The sequence below is a fragment of the Oryx dammah genome, unplaced genomic scaffold, assembly GCF_014754425.2.
Source record: "Oryx dammah isolate SB20612 unplaced genomic scaffold, SCBI_Odam_1.1 HiC_scaffold_23, whole genome shotgun sequence".
Taxonomy (NCBI): domain Eukaryota; kingdom Metazoa; phylum Chordata; class Mammalia; order Artiodactyla; family Bovidae; genus Oryx; species Oryx dammah.
This window is the reverse complement of record NW_024070207.1, coordinates 119,564,555-119,580,335: the sequence shown is the minus strand read 5'-3', so window position 1 is coordinate 119,580,335 and position 15,781 is coordinate 119,564,555. Positions and strand designations below refer to the sequence as shown.

The window sequence follows — 15,781 nt, the reverse complement described above, 5'->3', positions numbered from 1 at the left end:
CTCAGCCATATATATATATATATATATATGCACCTATTCTCCCCCAAATTTCCCTCCCATCCAGGCTGCCAAGAGTTCCATGTGCTATACATTAGGTCCTTGTTGGTTATCCATTTTATTACCAGCATTTTATACATCCCTTATTCTGTATCCTGCCCCTGAAGCAGCCACTACTCTCATATGACTGCTCTGGTTCCAACATTCAGAAACCTCCTCAGTCATTTTTTCACTACTGCAATGGAAATTCCAGGCAATTAGGTTGGTCTCAGTTGAGTATTGGCTTTATTAAAGTAATCTGCTATGAGTTGTGACTGACTCTATAAACTTCATTTTTCATCCCCAAATGGGAGCTTGCTAATCTGTATCCTGTGGCTACTTATCTCTTCCAAATATCCCCTCCCCCACCATGCTTAATTATGCTTTCAAAATGCATGGAATCTGCAGAGTTTAAAGCAGACAGACATATAAAATCTTGCCCTTTTCTTTCATTTTCCTCATCTGAAAAATGATGGAATTCAATTAATTGATTTAGAATGTTGTCTCGGTTCTAAATTTCTATGATTAGTGTTCTGTCATCTACCCTTTACAAATTACTCTGAATAGATTCAATCACCACTGGAGAATTAATAAGGACAAGCAAGGTAAATATTTAATTCTACAAATCCTCAAATTAGGGGAGAGGTCATATAGTCAGTCTTTGACCATCCACAACAATGGTGCATGGCAAAAATCATCTTAACACTGAATAAAATAGCCATTCCCTTCTCCAGGGGATTTTCTCAACCCAGGGATTGAACCCAGGTCTCTTGCATTGCAGGCAGCTTCTTTACCATCTGAGCCACCAGGGAAGCCCAAATAATCTGTTATCAATTACCAAAAACAAATAAAAGAATGGGGAAGGGTCTAAGAGAATATCTGGTTCAAACCCTTTTCATAGGCATAAATTACCTGGCAATAGGTATTGTAAGAAGCATTCCAGTTAACGAATATTCTGTTTAATAGATCTAAGACATTAGGATATAAAATATTGAAAAAATTATAATATTTACAAGAAAAATGTTTCAAGTGTTAAAATTAGAATAAATAGGTGACGTTACAGTAGAAATAAGATTAGAGCAAGATTAGACCTTTGATGTTAACTGGGTTTTTGACATTAGGAAAATCTTTCAAGCTCTGTGAACTAAATATCTGTACAACTGTAGTCTGTGGAGACAGAATGAATTATGAAAATGGAAATGTTAGTCACTCAGTCATATCTGATTCTTTGCAACCCCATAGACTATAGCCTGCCAAGCTCCTCTTCTGTCCCTGGAATTCTCCAGGCAAGAATACTGGAGTGGGTTGCCATTCCCTTCTCCAGGAGACCTTCCCAACACAGGGATTGAACCTGGGTCTCCTGCATTGCAGGCAGATTCTTTACCAGGTATCTAAGCCACCAGGAAAGAATGTATTATATATTGAAATATTTTTGAAAGATCAATGTACCTTACACAACATACATAATACTAATTATGTATGCTGACAATACACTTCAGAATGTTAGAGAAAACTGGACAAAGTTGAAAATCCCATAGGCAGAGAAGCCTTGCAGGCTCCATGGGGTCACAAAGAGTTGGACATGACTGAGGGACTAACATAAACAGGCAAATTTATTGTTTTCATGATGTTACTTATAAACCAAATGCCTTAAATATTACCACCATGAGTCATAATATTAGACAAAACTCAACCAAAGTTTATATAAAAGATCAAATTCAATTATGAATTATAAAAACATTCACTAAATAGGATTTGATAGAACATACAGTATGCATCCTTTTATCTAGAATTCCACAGGAATAATTTTTCCCAGTTCTCAGAAAATTCAGTTTGGAATTTAAACTGAGCCATTTCAGGGCAAAGGGTAACTTTAAAACAAGAACGTAGCAGAAAAATTAGCCCCTTGATGATAGCATTGATTTCAAGATACAGCAATTGCTCGAAATCTCTTAAGTGCTTCCATCCAGAAAGAAGTCATGCAAGGCTGGCTCCCACATTTAACTTTAATGAAGATCCTAAATTGGATAAAACTATTAATTAATCTAACTAATTTGCAATACTCAAGGTATCGACTCTAATGACAGGACATGAGTTCAAGAGGTCAACTCCACCACGATGATGAGAGCTCACATGTTTGAGCATTTTCAAGGTACCAGACCCAGTTCTCGATTTATGGGGTCGCAAAGAGTCAGACACGACTGAGCAACTGAACTGAACTGAGACCCAGTTCTAAGCACTACACGTTTGTTATTTCATGTGTATCTCAATTCTTAGAGCAGATTCATGAGAGGGGCTCCATTATTGTCCCCATTTTTCAGCTGAGAAATCTGAGGCACAGAGAGATTAAGCATCTTGTCCAAAGTGTACAGCTAGGAAGAGGCAAGACCTGATTTGGACTCTCAAAGTCGAACACTGGTGCTAATGGATTTTACCATCACGTCTGGCAAATAGATGGGGAAACAGTGGAAACAGTGACAGACTTTATCTTTTGGGGCTCCAAAATCACTGCAAATGGTGACTGCATGCAGCCATGAAATTAAAAGACCCTTGCTCCTTGGAAGAAAAATTATGACCAACCTAAACAGCATGTTAGAAAGCAGAGACATTACGTTGCCAACAAAGGTCCGTCTAGTCAAAGCTATGATTTTTCAATTAGTCATGTATGGATGTGAGAGTTGGACTATAAAGAAAGCTGAGCACTGAAGAACTGATACTTTTAAACTGTGGTGCTGGAGAAGACTCTTGAGAGTCCCTTGGACAGCAAGGAGATCCAACCAGTCCATCCTGAAGGAAATCAGTCCTGAATATTTATTGGAAGGACTGATGCTGAAGCTGAAACTCCAATCCTCTGGCCACTGGATGCAAAGAACTGACTTATTTGAAAAGACCCTGATGCTGGGCAAGATTGAAGGCGAGAGGAGAAGGGGATAACAGAGGATGAGATGGTTGGATGGCATCACCAACTCAATGGACATGAGTTTGAGCAAACTCGACGAGATAATAAAGGAGAGAGAAGCCTAGGGCATTGCAGTCCATGGGGTCCCAAAGTCGGACACGACTGAGCAACTGAACTGAACAAACCAGGGTTGCCAGAGTACATGCCCATCATCTATTTTCTTATCTTTCTCTACCTTTAGAAAGCAGGTTTCTGAAAGTAAAAAACCAAATATTAATTGTATTTATATATGTCTCAGCATTTCATACATGGGGAACAGTTTACAATCATTTGTGGACTGACTGCTAAAAGTATGCAATTTATTTTGGGATCCTATATCTGTATTGGCAAACACAAAATTGAGAGAGAATGTAAGTGATTCTAGAAATAAAAACCCTACAGGGGAGTTCTGGATTATGAATTGTCCAGTTTTATTTTCTATGTCAACCAACGTATACAGAAAATTTATTAATTTGGACTACCTTGGATTGTGGTTACCTTGAACCATAATATATGGTTAGATTGGGAGATCACCAAAAAAATGTTCTGTAAAGGACTAGATGGCTTTCTGGGCTGTAAGATTCCAACAGTAACTATTCAACTCTTTAAGTAGAGATTAGAGAGCTACAGACAATGTATAAAAGAATGAGCATGGCTTTACTTACAAAAGAAGGCAGGAACACTGATTTAACCCATGGGAAACAGTTGGCCAATCCCTGGACTCCAGGATAGGTAAATTAATTTTGTTTAGGGTGGTATTTTTTTGGTAAATTTATTTTAATAACTACTTGATACATGTTCAAGCATGGATCTTATTTGAATGAATACATTTAAAAATAATGCTGATGAAAGAAACTGAAGAAGACATAAACAATGAAAAGATATACCATGTTGATGGGTTTGAAGAATCAATATTGTCAAAATGACTGTACTACCGAAGGCAATCTACAGATTCAGTGCAATTCCTATCAAATTACTAAAGGCATTTTTCACAGATCTAGAACAAAAAAATCTCAAAATGTATATAGAGACACAAAAGACCCTAAAGAGCCAAAGCAATATTGAAAAAGAAAAATGGAGCTGGAGGAATCAGGTTCCCTGATCTCAGACTATATTACAAAGCTATAGTCACCAAAACAGTATGGTACTGGCACAAAAAAAAAAAAGAAATACAGATCAATGGAACAGGCCAGAAAACCCAGAAACAAGCCCACGCACCTATGGTAAATTATGACAAAGGAGGCAAGACTACACAATGTTGGAAAGACAGTCTCTTCAATAAATGGTGCTGGGAAAACTGGACATCCATATGTAAAAAAATGAAATTAGATCATTCTTTAACTCTATACACAAAAATAAGCTCAAAATGGATTAAAGACATAAATATGAGACCAGACACTATAAAACTTCTACAGGAAAACATAGGCAGAACACTCTGACATAAATCAAAGCAACATCTTTTTTGATCTATCTCCCAGAATAATGGAAATAAAAACAAAAATGAACAAATGAGAACTATGTAAACTCAAAAGCTTTTGCACAGCAAAGGAAACAATAAAATGAAAAGACAACTCACAGATTAGGAGAAGATATTTGCAAAAGATGTGACCAATAAGGGAATAGTCTCCAAAATTTATAAACAGTTTATGACACTTAACAGCTTCAAAACAAACTCACTCAAAAAATGAGCAGAAGACCTGAATAGATATTTCTCTGAAGAGGACATACAAATGGCCAACAGGCACATGAAAAGATGTTTGATATTGCTAGTTATTAGAGAAATACAAATCAAAACTACAATGAGATATTACCTCACACGGGTCAGAATGGCTATCATCAAAAAAATCCATAAACAACAAATGCTAGAGAGGGTGTGGAGAGAAGGGAACCCTCTCACATTGTTGGCGGGAATGAAAATTGGTACAGCCACTATGGAGAACAGTATGGAGGTTCTTTAATAAACTAAAAACAGAGCTAACATATGACCCTGCAATCCCATTCCTAGGCATATATCCAGAGAAAAACATGATCTGAAAAGATGCATGCACCCCAATGTTCACTTCAGCACTGTTTATAGTAGCCAAGATATGGAAGCAATCTAAATGTTCATCAACAGAGGAATGGATAAAGAAGATGTGATACATATATACAATGGAATATTACTCAGCCATTAAAAAGAATGAAATAATACCATTTGCAGCAACATGGATGGGCCTAGAGAGTGTCACACTGAGTGAAGTAAGTCAGACAGAGAAGGAGAAATGCCGTATGACATCCCTTATAGGTGGAATCTAAAAAGAAATGATACAAATGAACTTACTTACAAAACAGAAAGAGAATCAAAGACTTAGAAAACGAACTTATGGTTGCTGGGGGAAGGGACAGTTAGGGACTTTGGGAAGGTCATGTACATACTGCTATACTTAAAGTGGATAACCAACAAGGACCTATTGTATAGCACATGCAACTCTCCTCAATATTATATGCCAGCCTGGATGGAAGGGTGGCTGGGGGGAGAATGGATACATGTATACATATGGCTGAGTCCCTTCACTGTTCACATGAAACTACCACAACATTGTTAATTAGCTATACTCTGATACAAAACAAACTGTTAAAAAAAGTTTCCCAAGGACTATTTTAGTTCAAAAGTAAATACACACACACACACACACACACATTATGGTTCTTGTTCTCATATCAATTATACTCACAGATATCTCACTAGTTTTCTTATTTAAATTTTTCCTCTTTAAAAAATCCAAAAATAAACCATCAAGTCTTACCAAATTCTAGATTCATGAAGTCAAAAGTAAACAATTTATCTCTCTTTTCCCTTCCACCCTCTCCTAATGACACCATCTATGGGTTACCTACTATTGCCTAACTAATTCCCAGCTGCCCCAACTTAGAAGCTTAAACAACAAAATTTTTTCTCAGTTTCCATGGGTCAGAAGTCCAGGCACAACAGAGCTGAGATCTCTGTTTCAAAGTCTCTCAGGAGACTAAAATCAAGGTGTCAGCTAGGACTGCAGTCTCACATTAAGGCCCAACTAGAAAAGGATTCACTTTCAAGCTTATTCAAGTAGTTGTTGGCAAGATTCAGTCCCTCCTGGGCTGTTGGACTGAAGCCTCAATTCCTCACTGACTATTGACTGAATGCCACACTCAGTTCCTTGCCAGGCAACCCTCTCCGTCATGGCAAGCAGTGAGGAGAGCCAGAGAGAATGCCAGCAAGAAAGAAAGTGCAAGAAAGATGAAACTCAATCTTTACAATCTTATCATGAAAGTAACTTCCTGTCATTTTTGCCATGTTGTATGTCAGAAGCAAGTTGCTAGGTCCAGCCCACAGTCAAGTGGAGGGGGTTAGTCAAGAATATGAATACCAGGAGGCAAGAATCACTGGGGTCCATTTTAGAAGGTTGCATACCACATAATAGTAAAACCAAGTTTTCATGTTTAACTGATGTCCTGACAATCAGACTGTATGGCTGTTAGCCCAAGTGAGGCCATCTTGGGCCCTTAGTTTCTTCTGTCCTTTCACTGATCATACCCAGAACTATGCAGTAAAGCACTTCTCTGTCAAGGAAATTCTGTAATTAACTGCTGTTGTTCAGTTGCTAAGTTGTGTCCAGCTCTTTGTGACCCCATGGACTGCAGCACACCAGGCTTCCCTGTCCTTCACTGTCTCCTGGAGTTTGCTCAGGTTCATGTCCATTAAGACGGTGATGCTATCTAACCATCTCATTCTCTGTTGCTCCCTTCTCCTTTTGCCTTCCATCTTTCCCAGCATCAGGGTCTTTTCCAATGAGTTGGCTCTTTGCATCAGGTGGTCAAAGTATTGGAGCTTCAGCATCAGTCCTTCCAATTAATATTCAGGGTTGATTTCCTTTAGGACTTAGTGGTTTGATCTCCTTGCAGTCCAAGGGACTCTCAAGAGTCTTCTCCAACAATTGTTTAATAATCATTAGAACCCAGATGGCCTTTATGGTCTATTAGTCCCCAAATAATGATGAAAATCTTTGCTGACATATTTCTGGCACCCACCAGACTAGTTACCCTTTCATGAATTCTGACTTAGGATGGCATGGTTATTTCCAAGCTCCTACCCCTATACTCTAGATTAACTATAAAACTGTACCAGTAGCCCCTTGGCCATGTGGAGTGCAGTTGCAGATGCTTCCAGTTCATTGTCTGCCTGATTCTGATCTCACCCTGTGAGTATGCTACCCTATAATAAACTGATTCATTAATAATATGGAGTTGCCTCCCTCATTTTTTGGTCTCAAGATGCCTTCTCAGTTCTGTGGGCACTTTTCATTCCCTCCATCCTCCAACAAGGAGTAATTTGCACCTTCATAATAGCTACAGCCTGTGGCTGACTCATGTCATTGTATGGCAAAAACCACTACAATATTGTAAAGTAATTAGCCTCCAATTAAAATAAATTAATTAATTTTTAAAAATAAAAAAAATAGCTACATCCTTTTGGGCTCTAAATATAACTGTGATTCAATCTCCCTAACAAACTACATACCTAGCATGGAACAGTTCCTATGATGTTTCTACAAATAAGCTACTCTCATTATTTCCCTGGCCCCAGGAGGGTTGGTATATGCAGAATTGCATAGTAGTAGATTGGAAATTAGTTTTTGTTATAGTACACAATTCTAATTTTGTCCATTTAAAACTAGCTGTGAAGAGCAAAAGGGGATGTAATGGTTGTTAAATTGCATAGGTAATATAGATCCCAAATTGATTTGATGCTTACTTCTCCAGATTGGTTTTTGAACTGTGTTGACATTCCATTCTCATTGATGATGAGCAAACCAGCCAGGTATAGGGCTTTTGTCAATGGGAAAGGAATTTTCAGGAGGACCTGTGGTTTGTTTGCTAATCTGGTTCTAAACAGTGCATGATATGACAGGCATCACTTTCGCATCAGGTTTCCTTGATTTAATTGTAGGTTTGTGCCACTTGCTTCAGAAAACTACAGATCACATAACAAGTGTTGGATGTTACTTGCATAACAAGTGTTTGGGAGGCAGTCTCAGGAAAGGGCTAGTGAGAGAGCATGGAGAGTAAACAAGGAAAGGAGAAAAGGCAATAGTCTATTACTGATCACTTACCATGAACAGCAAGTACAATTCAATCCTGCTGGGGATCCTTTGAAAATCATATAGAATTCTTATCAGATTTATCCCACCAAGTAACCAGAAATTCAGTCTTTATCAATTCCTATCCCTCCATGGTTTAGAGCTTCTTTGTATGCAAGTTGAGAGTTATTAAAGTGTTCCCGCCCCAAAATCTCTTAGGCAAAAAAGCAGCAAGGTTCAAGAGCTTAAAGTAAGTTGTTGATGATTTACAGATTTTCTCACTAAACTTGCAGATGAATTCGTAGCACATTTGCTCCACATAGTCTTATGCAGATAAATGTTTTTATCAATACAATTTCTTTCTGAGCAAGGAATTCACCATTTTAGGCAGGCGCTGCCTAGAACACTGAGGTGCTCAATGAATACACATTACTGGATGACACTGAATGTGGTAAGATGGCAGAGTAGAGAGCCTGGAGGCTGGTTCTGGTACTCATGGCCCCTATTACCTTGAGATTGAGACCCCATCCTGCTACTGACTTGGTTTCCTCTCTCATCACTTTCTCTTTCCCTTGAGTCATAGATTATCAGAAACCTTAGAGATGATCATCCAACACTTTTATATTTCCAAGAAGGAACCTGAGGCCCAGAAGGGTGAAATAATGTGGTCATGTTTGCAATGTCAGCCAGTGGCGAAGCCAAGACTCACATTCCTGGTATCTTCTCATTGTTCTCTCCATCACAGCCCTGCTGCCTTCTCTTAGCTTTTGTAATGCTACAGGATTGATTTCCAACAAAGGAGGACTCATTTAAACTGTGTGAAGCAGATACATGCAGCTCACATATCAGAAACTGATGTGCTCAATCAGCCCAACCCAAATTTTTCCACATTCCCATTTTTTTTTAGCATTCTGTACATTTAACATATTGAAATATTAAAATGCCTCCTGATAGCATGGCCTTTTAAATTTCATCAAAGAGCTTGCTTATCTGTGTCATTTTATTCAAGAGGCTGTGGGATTTCTTTTGAATTACAAACATGTCTAGTGTAAGTCAGTCTAATTTTTAGTGGGTAGTTTGTAAAACTTCTCATTTTGTGGTAAGGAGAAAGGCATGGAACTGACTTGCATCAAAATGCTGCTCAGGAAATGAACACAGTAGAGACCAGTTCTTTGGTAATTTACAGTAACAAAAAGTGAGATCACCAGCCCAGCCGGAGACTCTTGTATCACGTTAATTCCCAGCCTATGACTGACCTGGAGCTCTCTTTCTTGTTTTCTTCTCCCCATATGTAAACTTGAATGGGATGAGGGCCTGGAATATTTCCATGTCAGGTTCATTCTGGATGCTATGAGACAGTAGGTAGCCGATTCGATTCAGGAGGCTGAGGTTGGCATGCCCCAGGCACGAGTGCCCAGGGTCTCAAGTCAAGAAGGGAAGGTTTCTGTCAAGGCGGCTCCTGTGGAGCCATCCTCACTGATCTGCTGCCTGCATCATGAGCTCACAGTAAAGTACAGAGCTGATGCTAAACCAGGTGATAGGCCAAGGGGTGGGCGCAAAGCTTCTTGGCTACCACCGACTGCCATTCAATTGATACTGCTATCTCAGTTGTGAAATGTTCTGGTCCTCCACCAAAGGAACACCTGTCCTCATCCACAGGCAGTGGTATCCCAGTGCTCAGAGAATTCAGGTGCATTGTGGGGAAGCCCAGCACCTGGAGAAGCCTCTTTGTACCCCAGAGTCATCACAGGATCCCAGATGTTCTTGAAGAAATGACTCCTCTATCACTGCAGGTTGAAATGGGCTTCTCAGACTGCCATGGTTCTGTAGTCCAGAATCATCCATTGCCCATCTATCTCACCAACCCCAAGCATCTCAGAAATTCGCTTGCATCAGAAGTCTACCATCATGTTTGCTCTGGGATGATACAGAGCCTGTGCATGTCCCACAGTAGCCCACCCACTCACTCTGCTAAGGTTCAGGGTTTCAGAAATGGTTGAGGGTGAGAGATTTGGCCTGTGCTGCCTTCCTGATCCGGCCTCCACATCCTACTCCAGGGAGCACAGGCAACTTGGAAATCATAAATCAATGAGCCCAGTCTCGGGGGTGAGGCTGCTCAGCTTCTCCAGATTTCCTCTCCTTTCCAGCCTCCTCTCTGGGGAACACCGGATGGAAAAAAGGAGAAAACATTTGTCATTGCTGAAAAACCTACCCACCATTCCAAGGCCTTTCCCTCAGGCTGAGTCCAAAGAAGGAGACTGGATAGCTTTTTTTTTTTTTTTTTTTTAACCACTCTTCTCTGCTTCCTTGTTCACAAGTACGAAATTTGAACCTGGGGTGAGGTGGGTGGTCGAGTAAACAAAGATGTAGGAAAAGCACTCATGGCTGAGGAAAAAAAATGGAAAACTGTGGTTCATCTTTCAACATTTCTTTCCACGGGAGCTACATGGCTGTAGGTGTGACGCTGCTCTTTTGTACTCACCCAGCCCACTGCCTGTTGTCCTCTGGTGAAATCACAGTCTATAATTCTCCCGACTCACTCCTTGGGGACAGAGGTTTCTACAGGGGTCAGGGAACGAGAAAACCCCTGAGGGTAGAGTCAAGCCACAGTTCATGTGAATGGCAGCTCATTCACTTCTCTGCTGTGTGATCTTGGTAAAGTTAAGGAGTAACTCAGTTTTCCTATCTTTGTCTCAGAGATAACTCGTAGAGTTGTGTGCTTGCAAGCGTATCACTGATGATGGTGGTGAAAGTTTGTTGTTTGGTTTTTGTAATAGCACATTTCAGCTCTCCTGACATGTATGAGTACTCACTACAATGAGGTGCCATTTTACGTGAACTTAGCTTATGTGAATTTGAAATAGGGCAGTATAAAAATACTAATAAAGTCTCACTGCATGCACAGAACATGAAATACAACAAATTTACATTTATACCTCCAGGGAAAACTGTCTTGAATTATGCAAGTTTTGAATTATGTAATGTCTTCCAGAACACATCCCTGGGAAACCAATGTGACTGAGGGTCTACAGTCTGCCAATTAAATGTTAAGATTTACCTAAAGTGTCTTATTCAATCTCTCAATGATACTGGAGTCCTTGGGTCCCTAGTTTAAAATGAGAAACGTGAGATTCCAAAATGTTCATTGGTCATTCAGCTAGGATTCAAATCCAAGGTGGCCTGGCTCCAAAGCTCTTCATTACCTTCCTTCTTTTCCCATCTTCATATTCTCCCCAATTTTCCTTCTCTCTCTAACATGTGCACGTGCACACAGATACACACACACGCACACTGACTATACAGATACCTATTCAGTGGAGCATCATCTCATTATCCAGCAAAACCCTGTGGCTGTCTTTGCAAAACTGAGATCATCCAATTGGCTCTTTTCTTCACTGCAGTTATTCTTACACTGTTGGGCAATTTGCTCCCAACTCCCTCCTCATTCCTGCCCTTGCTTAAGAAGCAATGTATTGCACTTCTTTTGTCTTTGAAGGTACACCCGTATGAAGTAGACTATGGAAGGAGTCACTATTCCTGTCTATCAGCTGAGAATATGGTGAGCTATGTAGCAGACACAAGCACAAGGAACAAGATCTCCCCTAGTCCTGCTTCCTCCCCTTCTTCAGATGCCACTCCCTCCTCACCTTGGCTCCCTCACCCAGATGCCCACATTTGCTGAGCATTGGGGGTGCCTTTTTCTAGGGTGTCAATTTGTTGTTGTTTAGCCACTAAGTCATGTCCAGCTCTTTGCGACCTCATGGACTGTAGCCTGCCAGGCTCCTCTGTTCAGGGGATTCTTCAGGCAAGAATACTGGAGTGGGTTGCCATCTCCTTCTCCAGGGGATTTTCCCAACCCAGAGATTGAACCAGCATCTCCTGCATTGACAGGCAGATTCTTTACTGCTGGGCCACCAGGGAAGCCAAGGGTGTCCCTATGATGCCTCTAACAGCAGGTGTCACCTAGGATTACTTGTGCACTCTGGGGCTGGCAGTTCTGCCCTTCTACTTCTCCACTCACAAAATTCACATGAATAGTGTGCTTTGCTTTGAACAGTTTTCTGACTACCATAATGAAACTTATTCATCTTTGGGAATAATACCAGCTAACTAGACTTGTGTGCCACTCAACACCAAAATTATCTGGTCCCTGAATGATGTTCAAATCCTGTCCTGATGGTCTAAGGAGTATCTTGGTAACTAGTTGGTTCCTGCAGGTACCAGGCTTGGAGGCACTGCCACCTAATGGCTGTTTCTACAAACAGCACCCCCACAAGAGTTTCGTTTATTCTGTACTCTACCCAGAACCAGTAAGAGCTTAAGATATGGAGAGAAAGTGGGGTGGGGTGGTTACACTGGAACAGGCCAGGTAGTCAATGCTGCCACCATCCTTCTCTGCCAAGGAAATCTGATTTTCCCGGCATCAAACAGCAGATGTGAGCTCTTTAATTAGGCAAAAAAAAAATGGCAACTTGACAGTTAAATTGTAAAGATAAAAATGTACAACACCATGAATCTTTGGCACTAGGATTAATTCAACTGTCTATATTTTTTCTGATGATATTTTTCACCATGACTGAATGTAGGTAAGAGACAAAACAGAAAGTCAAAGCCAGAATTCTCATTTTCCTCTTTGTTGATTGCTACCTGTATAAGGGTTAGACATGCATTTAATAAACTTATTTTTCTCCCCATAAAATAAGGATGGAGAGGGTGGTGGTATACTTCATAGCACTCAATAAAAGACAAATTGATTGAAGCTACCAAAATCTTTTGTTCCTTGTAATGGAAGCACAAGTCAGGCTACTGTGACCAATAGGTATCCATTTCAACAGCTGCATTAATCAGGGTTAATTAAAATTTTTCTTTCTAAATTGGATAAAAATAAACTGTACTGTACAGAGCAGAAAAGCTTCTATTCCACTTTAGCAAGGGCTTGTATGCATACTTTGAGAATAATTAAACATTGACTCAAGCAGATGAGTATGAGACATCATTCCACTTAAAGCAAGAAAAATATCTTAGTATTTTGAGATTGCCCTATAAATTCCATTTTGTATCTTTTCTACTAAAATAATATTTGGTTTACCACAATCACTTGTGATTTTTCTCTATTGTAGAGAACTTCTGTCCATTCTTGTTCACAACCCATCCTCCTTGACTGGCTACTGGAGGAATGTCACAGTTCTCTGGGGTCCGCCTAGGGGCTGGGAATGTGGATATATTTTAGTTGGCACAGTGTCAAATAGGAGTGCCTTGCTCATGATGGATGGAGAAGACATACATACTGTAAGCACATTTAGGCAATTTTTATACAACAAGCCACTCTTCTATGCTGGCAATAAACATTGGGTAGAAAATGGCCCAACTCATGAATAACTGGCTTCATGACACAAGAAACAGAACAAAGTATGAGACGAAAGTAAATACATCCGTGACTTGATTCTCCATTTTGAGTCTAATCTGAATATATAATAAATGAAAAGATTTCCTCAAGAAAAACTGCCAAGGTTTTCAAAAATACCTACACAGTGTTGGGAAAAAAAACACTAAATAAAATCATCTCTAAGAAATGTCAATATGATGCTAAAGTAACTGAGCAATGAGCTAAACTGTACCAACTAACTAATCTGTTCAAATAACAGATAAATGCTTATTTAGTGTCACGAAAACCTAAAAAACTTCACTGACTCTACTGTTTCACCAGATATCTTTGTAAAGTATGTGAATTGTAAATTCAACAGAGTAAGTATTCTTTCCTTTAGTGAAAATAAATCTAGAGTAATCTCAATATCATCATTTATTGGCTTTAAAAGATGTAAGATAATTTTATCCCTTTAGTGATTGTGAAAGGAATTTGAATTTATATGCAGCTTGAATAACTTGCCAACCAACAGAAACTATGAGGCACTTAATGAACAAAGACTTATCCTTGGTGGCACAGATACAAAAGACATCCCTGAGTCTTTATCCTCCAGGCATCCTATACTTTAGCTGGACACATAATACATGCAACCATTTAGCAAACTCTCAACTATCTGATCCTCACTATAAGTGTATTACAAATGCTAAAGATGAGTAAGGCTATTGTGGACTAGATTAGGCAGAAAAAGCATGGAGATGGACTTTGAGCTAAACAGACAGAGAAAGCAGGAAAAGGGAGGAAGAACTTCCATGCTAGAAGAGTGTAGACCAAATTTGTCAGACCTTAACACTACTAACATTTGAAGCTGCATAATTCTTTGTCTTGGGGGATTAAACCTGGGTCCCCTGCTGTAAAAGCACAGATTCCTAACCACTGGACCAGCAGGGAATTGCCTGGGCCTTTTAAAATTAGTACAAGAATGCTGGTGAGTGATCAGGGCTGAGTGACGGGCTTGAGAATGTGGGAAACACAAAACTCTGAAATCTCCATGGCTTAATATAATAAAAATTTATTTCTCTCTCACATTACATTATACTGTGAATTGAGTGGCCCTGCATCTTTTAAAGCAGTGTGTATTATTTCTTCCCACATTCCACTGGGGATCCAGCTGAACTGGAAATTCTAGTTTACTAGTGTCCTAAGTTCAGTTCTTTTAGGACTGACTGGTTGTCTCTCCTTGCAGACCAAGGGACTCTCAAGAGTCTTCTCCAGCACCACAGTTTGAAAGCATCAGTTCTTCAGTGCTCAGCTTTCTTTCTAGTCCAACTCTCACATTCATACATGACTACTGGAAAAACCATAGCTTTGACTAGATGGATCTTTGTTGGCAAAGTAATGTCTCTGCATTTTAATATGCTATCTAGGTTGGTCATAACTTTTCTTCAAAGGACCAAGCGTCTTTTAATTTCATGGCTGCAGTCACCATCTACAGTGATTTTGGAGCCCCCCAAAAATAAACTCATTGTTTCCACTGTTTCCCCATCTATTTCCCATGAAGTGATGGGACTGGATGCCATGATCTTCATTTTTTGAATTTTGAGCATTAAGCCAACTTTTTCACTCTCCTCTTTCACTTTCATCAAGAGGCTCTTTCCTTCTTCTTTACTTTTTTGCCATAAGGGTGGTGTCATCTGCATATCTGAGGTTATTGATATTTCTCCTGGCAATCTTGATTCCAGCTTGTGATTCACCCAACCCAGCATTTCGAATAATATACTCTGCATATACGTTAAATAAGCAGGGTGACAATATACAGCCTTGACGCACTCCTTTCCCAATTTGGAACCAGTCTGTTGTTCCATGTCTAGTTCTAACTGTTGCTTCCTGGCTTGCATACAGATTTCTCAGGAGGCAGGTTAGGTAGTCTGGTATTCACATCTCTTTTAGAATTTTCCAAAGTTAGTTGTGATCCACGGAGAAGGCAATGGCACCCCACTCCAGTACTCTTACCTGGAAAATCCCATGGATGGAGGAGCCTGGTAGGCTGCAATCCATGGGGTCGCTAAGAGTTGGGCATGACTGAGCGACTTCACTTTCGCTTTTCACTTTCATGCATTGGAGAAGGAAATGGCAACCCACTCCAGTGTTCTTGCCTGGAAAATCCCAGAGACAGAGGAGCCTAGTGGGCTGCCATCTATGGGGTCGCACAGAGTCGGACATGACTGAAGTGACTTAGCAGCAGCAGCAGCAGTTGTGATCCACACAGTCAAAAGCTTTGGCATAGTCAATAAAGCAAAAGTAGATGTTTTCTGGAACTCTCTTGCTTTTTCAATGATCCAGTGGATG

At 40.0% G+C, this 15,781-nt stretch overlaps 1 protein-coding gene across 2 annotated transcripts in view; it reads left to right on the top strand.

Annotated features, from left to right (window-relative positions):
* The window catches only part of GLRA2 (glycine receptor alpha 2), a 209,504-nt gene that overhangs the window by 146,779 nt on the left and 46,944 nt on the right, over nt 1-15,781 (top strand). The gene's annotated exons all lie outside the window — the stretch shown is intronic.